Source organism: Corapipo altera, unplaced genomic scaffold, assembly GCF_003945725.1.
Source record: "Corapipo altera isolate COAL_440 unplaced genomic scaffold, ASM394572v1 71, whole genome shotgun sequence".
In the NCBI taxonomy this organism is placed as follows: Eukaryota; Metazoa; Chordata; class Aves; order Passeriformes; family Pipridae; genus Corapipo; species Corapipo altera.
This window is the reverse complement of record NW_020884916.1, coordinates 6,043,343-6,056,210: the sequence shown is the minus strand read 5'-3', so window position 1 is coordinate 6,056,210 and position 12,868 is coordinate 6,043,343. Positions and strand designations below refer to the sequence as shown.

The 12,868-nt window shown below is 54.9% G+C and overlaps 1 protein-coding gene and 1 long non-coding RNA gene across 3 annotated transcripts in view; one reads left to right on the top strand and one right to left on the bottom strand.

Moving 5' to 3' along the window:
* Positions 1–12,868, top strand: part of ETS1 (ETS proto-oncogene 1, transcription factor) — an 86,224-nt gene that overhangs the window by 36,201 nt on the left and 37,155 nt on the right. The gene's annotated exons all lie outside the window — the stretch shown is intronic.
* LOC113952992 lies at positions 6,685–8,725 on the bottom strand. The gene is made up of 2 exons (XR_003529714.1): positions 8,460–8,725; positions 6,685–7,619 (listed from the first exon to the last, which is right to left on the bottom strand). It is a non-coding gene; the product is annotated as an uncharacterized LOC113952992 (long non-coding RNA).

Here is a 12,868-nt window from a genome sequence, read left to right as displayed (position 1 = left end):
CCCGCGGGGAGATGTTTGCCCCGCGGGGAGATGTTTGCCCCGCGGGGGTCAGGGTGCTGTTTTCTGGGGGAGTCTCTTCTGGAAGGGAACTCGGAGCGCACCCCCAGGTCGCTCCCGAGCGGCGCCGCCCGGGCTCTGCCGCGCAGCCCAAGGAGAATTTACTTTCCGAGCGCTTTTATGACTTTCCATCCCCCTTCCTTCTCCTAAAAACCATCCCGCCGCCCCTCCAGCCTCCTTCCCTCGTGCTCCTGGCATCCTGGCCGGGATGTAGGCAAGCCCCTCCGGCTGCGAGGCAGGAGATATGCGCTCCTCGGGACATCCCCCCTTTTCCCGAGCGTATCCTCGGGATGTACGTTCCCCTCATCCCTCGCTGGAAATGTCTTGTGTGGTCCAAGCGCTCCTGGTATTGGGGAAACACAACTCCAGCGGTAACTCCTCTGGATTTAGCGCGTTAAAACCAGGAAAACTCTCTGCTTTGATTTCCGTCCCCCCCTTTCTGGAGCTGGAGAAATGGGTGGAGGAAGGGGGCAGAAAGCAACATGTTACTGAAGCGAGGCGTGAAGGGGTTTTTTTGTGCTGTAGCGGTAAGTTCAGCTGCTGCGGACTGTGGTTTGTGCTCAGAGTCGAGCCTTTCCCATAGTAAGGGCTGCTGTTCACACACTGCTGTCTGACTCCTGCTGACCCCAGGCACTCAGCTGCTCCGTGTCTTGCCCAGGCGAGGTATAGGATGGAGCTTGGAGGGGCTGAAGGGTAAAAAACTTCTTTTTCTGTGTGAAACGAGTCCTGTTGCTTCATCTCTCCCTACCAGAGTTCACACTGCGCCCAAATGGGACTTTGCTGGATTTCGTGCAGCGAAAAAATCAAATTAAAGTCTCTTTGCCGGTTAGGAAGTTTCTAGGAAACCCAGAAAGGAGGCACAGCTCCTGCCAGGCAATGAGATTTCAGGCTGCATGTAGAAATAAAATGACAGCTGAGTGCTGGGGCACACAGATTAAATAGATGTTGGTGCATCAGTTTGGCTGATCAGCACTGAGCTCCGGAGCTGGGGATCTGCCATCCGTGGGCTGCACAGTGTCTGGAGTGGGGAGAGAGTCTTCCTTGTGATCCATGTTCCCACTGCAGGGAGGACACTGTTGCTGGTTGTGACTGTTTTGGTGCTCCCTGTCCCTGACAGCAAAGCTGAGCTCTCAGGTGTGGGCTGGGAAGGACCAGGCTTCCAAATGCAACAGGGATGCCGAGGATGGTTTTCCAAAGCACCAACGCAGCTTAAATGAGGGGCTCCAGTGAAGCTGAGGACCTGTTTGTGCCCATTTCCGAAAACTTTGGCTGAAACTCATTTCTGCACTTCAGATCTGTTTGCTTAGAGGGGAGGAAAATGGGTGAGGAATAAACACCTGGAGCACTGGGGCAGGCCGGGTGGATGTGGGGTTTGCTCTTCACTCCAGACCAGAGGATCTGTTTAAATTTGCATGTCTCCTGTCACGGAGGAGAGCTTTTCCAGAGGCTCTGTGTGGTTGGGGTGTCTGGGCACTGGAGCAGTGGAATTCCCTGGTGCCTGCAGGGAGGACTCTGCTGGTTCACGCTGCCTTAAGTTCATTTTCTTCTGTCCACAAAAGCTCTTTTGCAGCTTGTGTCAGCAAACAGCTCTTAGAGCTGACCCACAGTTTAAACCTTGGCAGGAAGAGCTCTGAAAAACACAAACCCAAAAGGTAAAAAAGAGCTGAGTCCCCATCGCCTTGAGCTGCAGCTGCTCCTGTTCTGGTGGCTGCACTCCCTGCGAGCCAGAAAGGTCAGTGCTGTCAATTAGCTGGCTTAACCTCATTTCCCCTCCAACTTTTTAGAGAATGCTGAAGCTTTCTGGTTTGGTGGGATGGGTTTGAGGGAAGGAGTGTGGATGCTGCTGGCTTGTGCTCCAGCAGTGCCCTGTTTAGGGGACGTTACTTTTCTCTGCTCCTGGAGGACTTATCTGCTCTCTGGTGGCTTGTCCAGCCCCAAATCTGCCACCAAATAGTTCTTAATTCTAAATTGGGCTTTGGCCTCGCTGAGAAGGGGTCCAGCCCCCCTTGTTCCTTCAGGCAAAGCAGCTGTGCCTCACGGTACCCACAGGGTTAACCTTAGGTTAAGAGTCCTTGCAGCCACAGGTTTTCAATTGGGCAGGATGTTTAATGTGCCAGGTGCTTGATGCCCCATAAAACTGCATCTCTGCACAGTCCATCCCCCTCCCACCCCCCTGAAACCAAGCCCTGCTCCAGCCCACACGTGCAGGCAGCCTCTGCCTGCAAAAGTTCCCTGGGATTTGTAGTGTGTCCAAAGGGTTTAAAAATAACCTGAAAGGGATGTGGAGCTGTACAAAGCTTCCAAATCCACCCCCACCCGCCCCTGCCGCTCTTACCAGCAAGAATTTGGGAGTGAGATGAGCAGGTCAGGAGCCAAAACCCCATGGTGTGGGCTTCTCTTTTAATATCAAATATTTTAATTGTATGTGCATGGATGTTTTTATAAGGATCTGATGGAGTGGCTGGAAGCATCACTATTGGTTGCAGATATATGGCTGATCCACCAGCAGGGTTTTTTGAGGCAGTAAAAACCCAAACCATGCAAAATTCAGCCCCAAGGGGAACTTCACCTCGGGGCTGGGGAGTGCTGCCCTCCACAAATCACTTTGTTTCCTCCAGCTGTGCCCAGCTCTGTGTGCTGGCTGTGGTCAGAGTGGAGAACAGCTCCCCAGCCCTCCCTGGGAACTGTGGGGAGTCACTGGGACTCTCAAACACTCATTTCTTGCTGAGAAAGCTGCTGAATTGCTGCCCCAGAGTGTCCCACGAGGTCCTGGAGAAGGGCTGTAACTCCAGGTTGTGGTGCTGGACATCCCAGGTGAGGCAGGATTGCTGAGCTCCCCATCCTGCATCCGCCCCCTCTCCCTTCCTTTCCCTGGAGGTGTGTTATGGGTGCAGTGGTGGATTTGTTCCTGCCTGGAATGAAGGAAGGATTTGCTCTGAGCACATGCAGTGTAGAAATCCCTTTTCAGCTCTTCCCATCTGTACCCCGAGGCCAGCTGGGACAGGGACACGTTGTTTCCATCAACCCGTGCGTGGGTGGCATCCCAGGGGTGTATTTTTATCTGGCAAGAGCCTTTCCCTCTGTTTAGAGTTTGGGACAACGTTGATTAGGGCTGAAGCAAGATTTTCCCTTCCAACCCAAACCATTCCCTGATTCTCCCGCTGAGGTGGTGCAGGGCACAGGGAAGCTCCTGCACAGTGCAGGAGTACATGCACATGCAGTGTATTCTTGGATGTAGGACCTGCATCCCCTTCCCACAGCCAGGTCGGGCTTTGCTCTCGTCCTTTGCTTTCACTTTCATTGCAGGCAAATGAGGGAGTTTGCATTTAAAGCCCGTCTGGCAAATGCAAACCCTCCTCCACTGCGAGGAGATGGCACAGTCTGAGTGTGCCTTTATGGTTTTAGGATGGGATCCTTCATCCTTCCCTCTGCCTTGTCTGGGCAGGGCAAGTTTCCAGCTATTCCTGGCTTCCAGGTGTTTATAGATGTGCATGGAACAGGGTCCCAGCTGGATCAGCCCGTTCCAGGGGGGGCAGTTTGCTGTGCCGGTTGGGATGAAAGTGCCCAGGGACTTGGAATGTTCTTCTCATCCAAAAGGAAGGTTTGATCCTGAGTTATCCTGGCACAGCGCTCGTGTCTCAGTTTCCCTGCTGCTGTTAAGAGGTGGCTCTTGCATGCTCAGGTTTTCTTTCCATGTGGGATAAAACACAACAGGAGAGCACCAGCATCTCCCTCTGCTTTGGAATGTCCCCTGTCCCTCCCCTGGGAGAGCCTTTACCTGCCCTCACCTGCTGCACACACAGAATTCCAGAGCCTGGGGAGGGGAAACAAGCACTGAGAGGTGGTTTCAGGGATGCAGGGAATTGCACCCGGCATCTTCCGGGAATGCGCTTTTACCAGCCGAGGTGAGAGCTAGGCGGGGATGCTCCGTGTGGGTTGAAATCATCAGACTCTAATAAACCGAGGGCTTTTGGCTCCTCTCGGGGCTCCGCTTGCAGTTTGGATGCTGATTGCCTGCGGAGGAGGTGAGAATTGGACTGGAAAGGAGCGATTACCTTTCTATGCGCTCACAAAATGCCCATTACTGTGGTATCCAGCCAGGATGGGGGAATGAGGGGGGACTGTCTGCACCTGGCTGCCACAAGCTCCAGCTTTTTTGTGCCAACTTCATACCAAAGGTATGAAAAGAGGTGGAAAGGGGGCAGTTCCATGGCCCTGTCCTTCGGGGATGCACCCACTGAAGGGCATCCCTGGATTTTAACCTGGGTCCAGGGAGTGAGACTCCCGGGAAATAGGAGCAAAGCCCCATTCCATCCACTTTTCCATCATAAACTCCCCAAAGCACGTCCCAAGTGTGTAATTACAGTGTTGTTACATGGAGTGGCCCCTAATTTGCCATGTAATTACAGCGTGCCAGGCTTTGATAGGCCTCGTGAAATGAAGGGATAACACGCGCTGGAATGCTGCACTCCAGCTCTCCAGAGAGAGCCGAGGAGCATCATGTGCCATCCCACTCTCCCAGATCCATAGGAAATTGCTGGCAGGGACTCCAGCAGGACTTTGACATGCTGAGTTTTGTGGGGATTATCCCACAATCCCACAATGGTTTGGGTTGGAAGGAACATTAAAACCCATCCAGTCCCACCCCTGCCATGGGCAGGGACACCTTCGACTGTCCCAGGGTGCTCCAAGCCCTGTCCAACCTGGCCTTGGACACTTCCAGGGATGGGGCAGCCACAGCTTCTCTGGGATTCAGGTTTGGGGTATGGTGCTGTCAAAGAGCAGTGACTGCACCCTCTGGAATGGATCCTGCTGTGGGATGGGCTGGGGGGAGCTGGGTCAGGGTCAGGGTGCTGTGGTTGGACCCCGGGTGTGGTGCTGGAGGTGAAATGAAGGTGGGTTGTTCTTCTCCAGTTGCTGTTTCGGTGAGAGCAGGAACATCTCAGGCACTTGGGGGAGAGGTGGGTGTGAGTGAGACCAGACTTTGTCTGAACACACCTCAGGGGTGTGAACTTGCAGATCTGTCTCCCCAAATAGCTGCTGCCAGTTGTGGCACCGGGATCAGCCGGGATTTTGGGCAAGAAAGGCACTTTTCCTTTTTGCACTCTCAGCTGTTCCTTGCACGGGCACAAGATGAGGAAATTCCATGATTTAGGAGAGCAAGTGTCATTGCTGACCCTGACCCAAAGCATGGAGCTTCTGGCATCCTCCAGGCTCCCACATGCTTGGTGTGCAGGGTAGGATGGTACCAGGGCCCAGCTGGGTGAGGGAGGAGGGGCTGCTCTGCCCTATTGAGCCCCCAAATGCCCCTGGAGCCAGGGCCTGGCTGCTCATCCCACTGTGTGCTGGGGATCCCCTGGAAACTGGGACCTTCCTTAGGGGGGAAGATTGGGTGTCCATAGGTCAAGCCCTGACTCCTGAGGTTGCTTCTGAGTTATAGGCCAGTCTCCAGCTTGTCCAAATCCACGTCTGTCCCCTGATTCCAGGGTTTTGTGCCCTGATCCAGTGTGAAGCCTGAGCCCTGCAGAGGCCAGTGGGACAAATCCATAGCTGCTACAAGCTGCACATCTGTCTGGCAGCCAAAACTTGGGCTGCATCCCCTCTTTTTATAAACCCAAGACATAGTTATCCATCTCAGCTCTTTTGTTCCTCTTCCGTGACTAAGCTGCTCGCTGCCTCTGTTTCTTCCCCCCCCTCATTGTGTAGTTTATAATCTTCCAACTAGATACAGAAAAAAATTTGTTTGCAGTGCTGGCCAAGAAGGCTCTGGTTTCCCTGGCACGGGGCCATGCTTACATCTCCAGTCAAAATACTGCTGGTTAAACAATAAATATTTATTGATTCTTCTACGAGCTCCTACATTTTTCCCAGGTGCAGTGGAATTTGAGGGGGGAGCACTCGAGTCCTGCCCTTGGCAAAACTGGGAGATGGTTCCAGAGATAATGGCTTTCTGATGCAAAGGTGGCCCTTGGAAAGCTGGGATTGGTCCTGCACATCCAGCCTGGAGATCTGCTCCCATTCTCCATCCCAGCTTTCCCAGGTTTGAGGCTGTGTCCCTGCAGGCTCAGGTGGTAATTATGGGAACATGTGGAAATCTGCAGGTCACTTTATGTGCCTGAACACCCCCTGGAACAGGGGAGGGACACAGGCTGGGGTGGATGCAGAGTTTGATGCCAGGTCAGGAGAGATGGGAAAGAAATAATTAAATCACAGAATCCCAGAGTGGGTTGGGCTGGGAGGGACCTTAAAGCTCATCTTATTCAGTGAGCAGGAACACCTTCCACTACTCCTGGGTGCTCAGGGCCCCATCCAGCCTGGCCTGGAACACTCCCAGGGTGGTTTCAGTTTTGCTTTGGTTGAAAGGCTCAGCCTGGGTTGCAAACACCCCCAGAGCTGAGCCTGTGCCAGTCACAGGCTGCAAATGTTGGCTTGCAGGGCCTGAGCTCCTACAAGGCTGGGAGAGCTGAGGGAAGGCAGAGCCCTCGGTGTTCAGCCCTGCTCCAAGGAGTTTGTTCCTTCTCTGCTGTGCTGGGGGCACAGATGAACTCGCTCAGCCCTGGATGGGGCAAACCCAGCGTTCTCTTTCTGAGCTGTGACATTAAACTGCACAGTTTTATGTTGTTTTGGTTTTTTTTTCCACTCAGCTGGCAAAAATCTGAGCCCTGGTTTGCTCTTCCATCCTGTGAACAGCCTCAAGTCATCAGGACAGTATCAGGACCAGGCAGGTCATCCATTGTCTCCTGTCATCTCCCCTGTTTTTGCTGACCATGCACCCATGCACAATTTTTTGGCTGTCAGTGCCTGGCTCCCTCCATCCCATGTCCAGCTCTGTGCACGGGGCAGGTGGAGCTGATGTTTGCAGGATGTTTGTGACGCTGGTGCAGCACAGCCCTTCAGTCCCACATCTGGTTCCTGTAGCCACACAGCCCGTGGATAAATATAACCTGCCAGAAAAGTATTACAAATCCACCAAGAAATAGCAGCTGGCTTTCCCAGAGAGGAAAATCCCCTCCTTTCTGTGGCTCCCTCTGGCTTGGGAATGACAATTGAAATCCCAGCCCCAGTTGTGGATTGGGATGTGCAAAGTCAAAGGGCTCTGTCTGGCCCTGAGCTGGTCGGGCTGTGGGGCTGCAGTTCCTGTCCCCACCATCTCCCAGTTGGTGTTGGGCACAACAGCAATCCCTGCTCCAGCAATCCCCTGCTTTCCAGCTTTTTGCTCCTGTTTAAACCTTTCCCCCAAAGCCAGCAGAGGCAGAGACCTCCAGCTCAGGTGTCTGGTGCTGGTTGTTGAGGTTCTCCCGTGTGCTGGGGGGGCTTGCAGGGGGCACTGCTCTGCTCTGGGACGTGCCTGTGGAGGATGATCCTCTGGAGGATGATTCCTGCTGGATCCCACATTTCTGGGATGGCTGCAGAGCTGCCTCCTCAGCCCAGCTGAGCACTCGGAGCCCGTTAATGAACAAAATGCACTTTCTTACACGGAGGGGATTTTAAATTGGCTCCACATGGATTGTGTAGGTTGTGGCACTTCCCCGGAGGGTGATGGCAGGAGCAGGAATGTGGGGCTGATGAAAGAAGCCAGACACTGAGTCAAAAGCTGAGTGGCTCCCCCCTCAGTGCCCCCTCTCCCCCTATCCCATCCCAAATATTTGACGTGATTCCAAGGCATTCTTCAGATGGCTGGTGGGGAGCTCAGGAGCAGCCAGCCAGTGGGACTGGGCTTTCTTTTTTTGATACAGCTTTTATTGAAAGCTGTAGGGCTTCTGACCCCAAAAGAGGTTGAGGAAAGGCTTGATAAGACCTGGTTTTAGGGGAAGCTGAGGCAGGGTGTTCCCATTATGCTGGGAGCATCCCCAGTGTGCTCCAGGTCTCCCTCTACTTGCAGTATTTGGGTTCTCACGAGGGCTGTGTTCAGCCCTTCCCTGTGTGCCTGTGCTGCCTTTCCCTGGCTCCTCCAGAGCACCAGGCAGGCCTGGACTCACCCACCCCTTGGAATTCCCAGTTTGAGTAGTGGGTGAGTGCTTTGGAGTGAGAGCTGGCCTGGGGAGGTGAGTGGCTCAGCCCCACATCCTCCAGCAGCCGAGTGTCTCACAGAACAGGGTGAGGGTGGTGTGTCCTCTCCATGGCTGGGATTTCCACCGGAATGCTGCCTCTCCTGGGATGCCCTCTGGATAAAACTGCTGACTAAGGGAAAGCTGCCACTGGAGCTGGACACTGGGCAGTGCTCTGGGGGTTGTTTTCTGTTGTTTCCCCCCCCTTGTCAGCACCATTCATGACAATAATCAAACTGTGGCTTTTTGACCCACATACAAGTTTTTTCCGAGGTGCCCGCGTGTGTTTGTGCAAACCCACTGAATTCTGGGCAGTGCTCTGGAAGCAGCAAAGGGGATTTTTTTTTCTCTTACCTTTTAGTTTTGAGAAACTGTTTACCGAAACCTGAACCTTCTGAAGAAACAACTTGCAAAAGCTGAGGAGTCCTGGCTTTTTCCACTGGAAAATTAAAAAAAGATGGAGCGGAACACGTGAAATTTGGGTCTGGGTTTTTTTTTTCCCCCTTCTGTTTTTACACATTATTGTTAGAAGCGGTTTGAAAATGCGATGCCAAGTGCTTTCTCTTTTCAAATGCTCGAGGCACAGTTACCCAACTGCTCCATGAGGTCAGCGAATGCGATTCCTCCTGCTTTGCAGCTGGAAATGGGGAATGGCTGCGTTTCCTCAGTCCCTGGCGTCAGCCCCGGGCAGGGTTGGAGCCCAGCAGGTTGGGGCAGTGCCGTGGTGCCCTGACCCCGTGGCGTTGCCCAACCCCAGCCTTTTGAAGGCTTGCCAGGCACCCTGGGCTGGGTGTCCGAGGGCTGTCCCGGGTTCTGGGAATGCCGGAGCCGCCGTGCTGGGAACGTTTGTGTTTCCAGCTCCCCCAGCAGTGGGGGTTCAGAGCTGGCCCAGTAGCCAGGGCCCAGTTACGCACTGGGGCTGCTTTCCATCCCTTTAAGCAGCTCCAGATTGGAGTTTGGCTCCAAAGGCTGGAACATGAAAGGCCTGTTTGCCTCCGAGCTGGATGACTCTGCCTTCAAACAGCCCAGCCTGGAGCAGCCGGGGCCATATGGATCCTATAGAGTGACCTGGTGAGCAGGGGAGGGCAGAAGGGGCTCTGGGACCCCCAGACTGGACCCTCTCACCCTCTGGCACCTTTCAGGGCTGCTCCTTCCTTGGCTTCCCCACTGCCAGTCCTGGACACTCACTGAAAGCCAAAGTTAGGCTTAAAGAAATTTAAAAAATAAAAGAGGAAGGAAGAAGTGGGATAAAAAGAAGGGATAAAAAGAAGGGAAGGCGAGGGGAGGGAAGGTGGTGTGCCTTTAACAGTGTGTGGACTGCCCTCACTAATCTGTGACTAAGCCCGTCCCTTGCCAAGCCGGGATCCAGCCCCAGCCGAGATCCAGCCCCAGCCCAAGGCTCCGGGAGTCATCGGGTCCCCTCCCTCCTCTCACCCCCCTCCCCCCCCCGGCGCCCCCCCCCCCCCCCCCCCCCCCCCCCCCCCATGGCAATTTATTTACTCATCGGGAGGGCACAGCCCCGGCGGTCTCTTGACTCAGCACTCCGGGGCCGATGGGAGCTGCGGGAGCAAATTCCAGGCAAGGAATAATCTCATGACTTGTCTCGGAAAAGATTGCTCCGAACAGAACAGATCTCCTGACGGCCCCGGAGCGCTCCGTGCCCGCCCCTCCTGCCCAGGCTCCCGATTTCCCAACCTCGGGGAGCCGCCGGGGCACTCGGCCTGGGATCCCAGGGGACCCACCCGACCCTGCTCCCTTGGAAAAACAGGGATGGATTGGGAGACAAGGGCCGGCGGAGTTGGTGCCCGTTCCCTCTGGGACACAGGGCACGGGGAGTTGGGGCTGGTTTGCCAGGGCAGGGAGCCCGGAGCTTGGGCTTGTGGTTTTTTTCCTCTGCTTTCCTGGGAGGGTTTAAACCCTTCCTTCACCCTCAGGTGATTTGGGTTCCCCCATCAATGTTTCCTGCAGGCACTGGCATTGCCCTCAGCAGGGCTGGCACCCTGCATGGCTTTCAAAGATATTTATCCTTTTTGTTTTTCCTGCCTGTTGGCTCTTTCTCATCCTTCATGTCTCTCATCCTGGTCTTTTTTCCCCACCTCCTCCCCATGCAGAGTCACTGGAGTCCCATCCCCTTCCGAAGGCTTTTTGGGAGGTCTGGTCCCATGTCTGGGCTTTCCCACGGGCACTGGGGATGGGGTGGGATTAGACCCAGTTGGCAATCAAGGATCTTTGGAAACCTGCATTTTTCTGGGAGGAAGGCAGGGCTGCTGAGCTGACAGCTCCTGTGCTTCCTCCTTCTCAGCTGGGCTCAAGGCTTGGGATCACACAGCTCCTGGGGCTCTGTGCTCATCCTGCCTCCCTGGGCCACTTCAGTAGCCAGGCTGCCTTTGGAATGGAGATTCCTGGGGAGAGGAACCCTGGCTCCCTGAGGGATTCACCCCCAGAGCAGCAGGAGCTCCCGAGGGCAACGGGACATCTCACACCCCCAAACCACACACCCAAGTCCCTGCTGAAGCTCCTCTAAGCTTGTTAGGGTTGCTGGAGGATTCCTGGAGTTCCTGGCAAGGGCTCCCAGCTCCCGAGTCGCCAAATGACACCCCCTCCACCCCCTCCCCCATTTCGTCTCCTCCTAAACAGCCTCTTGGCCCGAGCAGCCGAATTCAATCAGCCCTTTCACCATCTGCTCCCAGGCACTTCTGCCGGGGAAGGCTCGGGGCCAGGGAGCCTGTAATTCCTTAATAGCTTCCGGATGCTGCCGGGGTGGATGTGAGGGCTGGGAGTGTCTCAGCCTCTCTCCCCCCAGCCCTCGCTGAGCTTTCCAAGATCAGGCTTCCCCTGGGCACATCCCAGCACCTCTGATTTATCCCTGCCTGCTCCTGGCTCCCCGGGCTGAGGCCAAGAGGTGACATAATCCCCATCCTGGACAGCCCTTGGATCCGGGATGGGGATCACTGAGGCTGAGGGGGCAGCCCAGCAGTCTTTGGCCACCTTCCCCAGCTCACTCCCACCTTCATCTTCCCAGGGCTTTGTCTGGCCCAGGCTCTGTGCTGGTCCCTTCCCTGGTGGGAAGTTTCCTAGAAGTAGGAGCTGGAAAAGAAGACCTTCCCAGGGTCAATTAGGAAAATGTTCTTGGGCAGGAGGATCCTGATAACCCGGCTGTGGTGTGGTGTAACGTATCTGGGCAAAGCCAGGAGCTCTGTGAAACCCTGGGGTGGGGAGGCTTAATCTTGGGGCTCTCCTGGTGTTCCTGGGAAAATCCCCCTGTTCTTTGCCTTTGTTTCCTTGTCTGCTTAAAAATTAATCATACCAGGAGCATTTTTCCTGGGAAGTTGTGGGATGAGGTTGGTTTGGCCCTGGTGTTCCTGAAAGACTCGCTTCCCTGGGCTGGAGAGCTTTGGTTCCCAGGTTTCTCACAGGCCCCTCTCTGGCTCCATCCCTGGGGGAGCTGAGCAGCTGGGACAGGGGACAGGGAGATGAACTGGCAGGCAGGACCCAGGGATGGCCTTGTCCCATCCCCTTCTGGTCCCAAATGTGAGGCTGACCCTGGTTCTCCCCTCTGCAGCAATCCCTGGGCTTGCACAGCTTCCAGCCCAGCCAGGAAAAGCCTCCTGTATTGGCTGCTGGGATCATGAGCTGCTGTGCAGGGCCTGTCCTGGGACTGGGGCTGGGGATGTGAGGATGGGGGTATGGGACATGGGTGGTGCCCATGGAGCTGGCATTTGGTGGCATCAGTAGAGCCCAGGACAGGGGGCTGGCTCAGGCAGCAAACAGCAGCAGTGGCTCCCGGGCTTTGAGCATCTTTTCCCTCTCCTGCTCAGCTGGTTCTCCCTCTCCCCTGGAGGATGATGCTGTGCTGGGAGCAGCTTGTGTAGGGAAGGTGCTGGGAGTGTGCAGGGATTATTGTGAGCCCCTTTGAGTTTGATTTCAGCTGCAGAGGGGCTGTGGGGTGATATTTGTGAGCCCTGGGGAGGGAGGAGGGACACCCTCAGAGAGGGTCAAGGCACTTGCGGCTCTTCAGGGGAGTAAATCCAGTGATGCAAAGAATCAATCCACAGTGCAGGGGCATTGGAGGTGTGTGGATCATTACCTGCCATCTCTTGGCAGCTGCTGGCAGAGTTCACTATTTGCTCTAAACAGCTATAAATAATTTTCTTGATTAAAATGATTGATTATCCTTGGTCTAATATTATTTAGGCAGAGCAAACAGTGCTGAGATTTACCAGCTGCTCTCTGACCTCCTGCCCCTTATCTGTTTGCAAAAGGCCTGTGCAATTATTTGTTTGATTTCAGAGCTAAATACCCTAAAATCTCCTCTCCTCCTTTGCAAACTGCAACGGGATGACGGGGAGGGGGGACCTGGAGTCCCTGTGTGTGGTGGCAGGTCCTTGGGCAGGAAGGAGTGAGGGACATGGGGACCTGACAGTCACCAGGTGAGCACGGGGTGAAGCTCTTGGGCTCCTTCTCCTCCTCTGCACATACTCATGGAGTGCTGCCAGTGCTTCCTGGGCAGAGCCAGAGCACTCCCGGATGGATGGGAAAACAAAGAGATGTTGTCAAAGGCTGATATCAGAGGAAGGGCTTTCTCTGGGCACAGCAGCAGTGATCTCTCTGAGATCCAGGGGGTGTGACACGATCCCTCTGTGATCCGGGGGGATGTGATAAGGTCCCTCTGAGATCCAGGGGGGTGTGATAAGGTCCCTCTGAGATCCAGGGGGCTGTGACACGATCCCTCTGTGATCCAGGGGGTGTGACACGATCCCTCT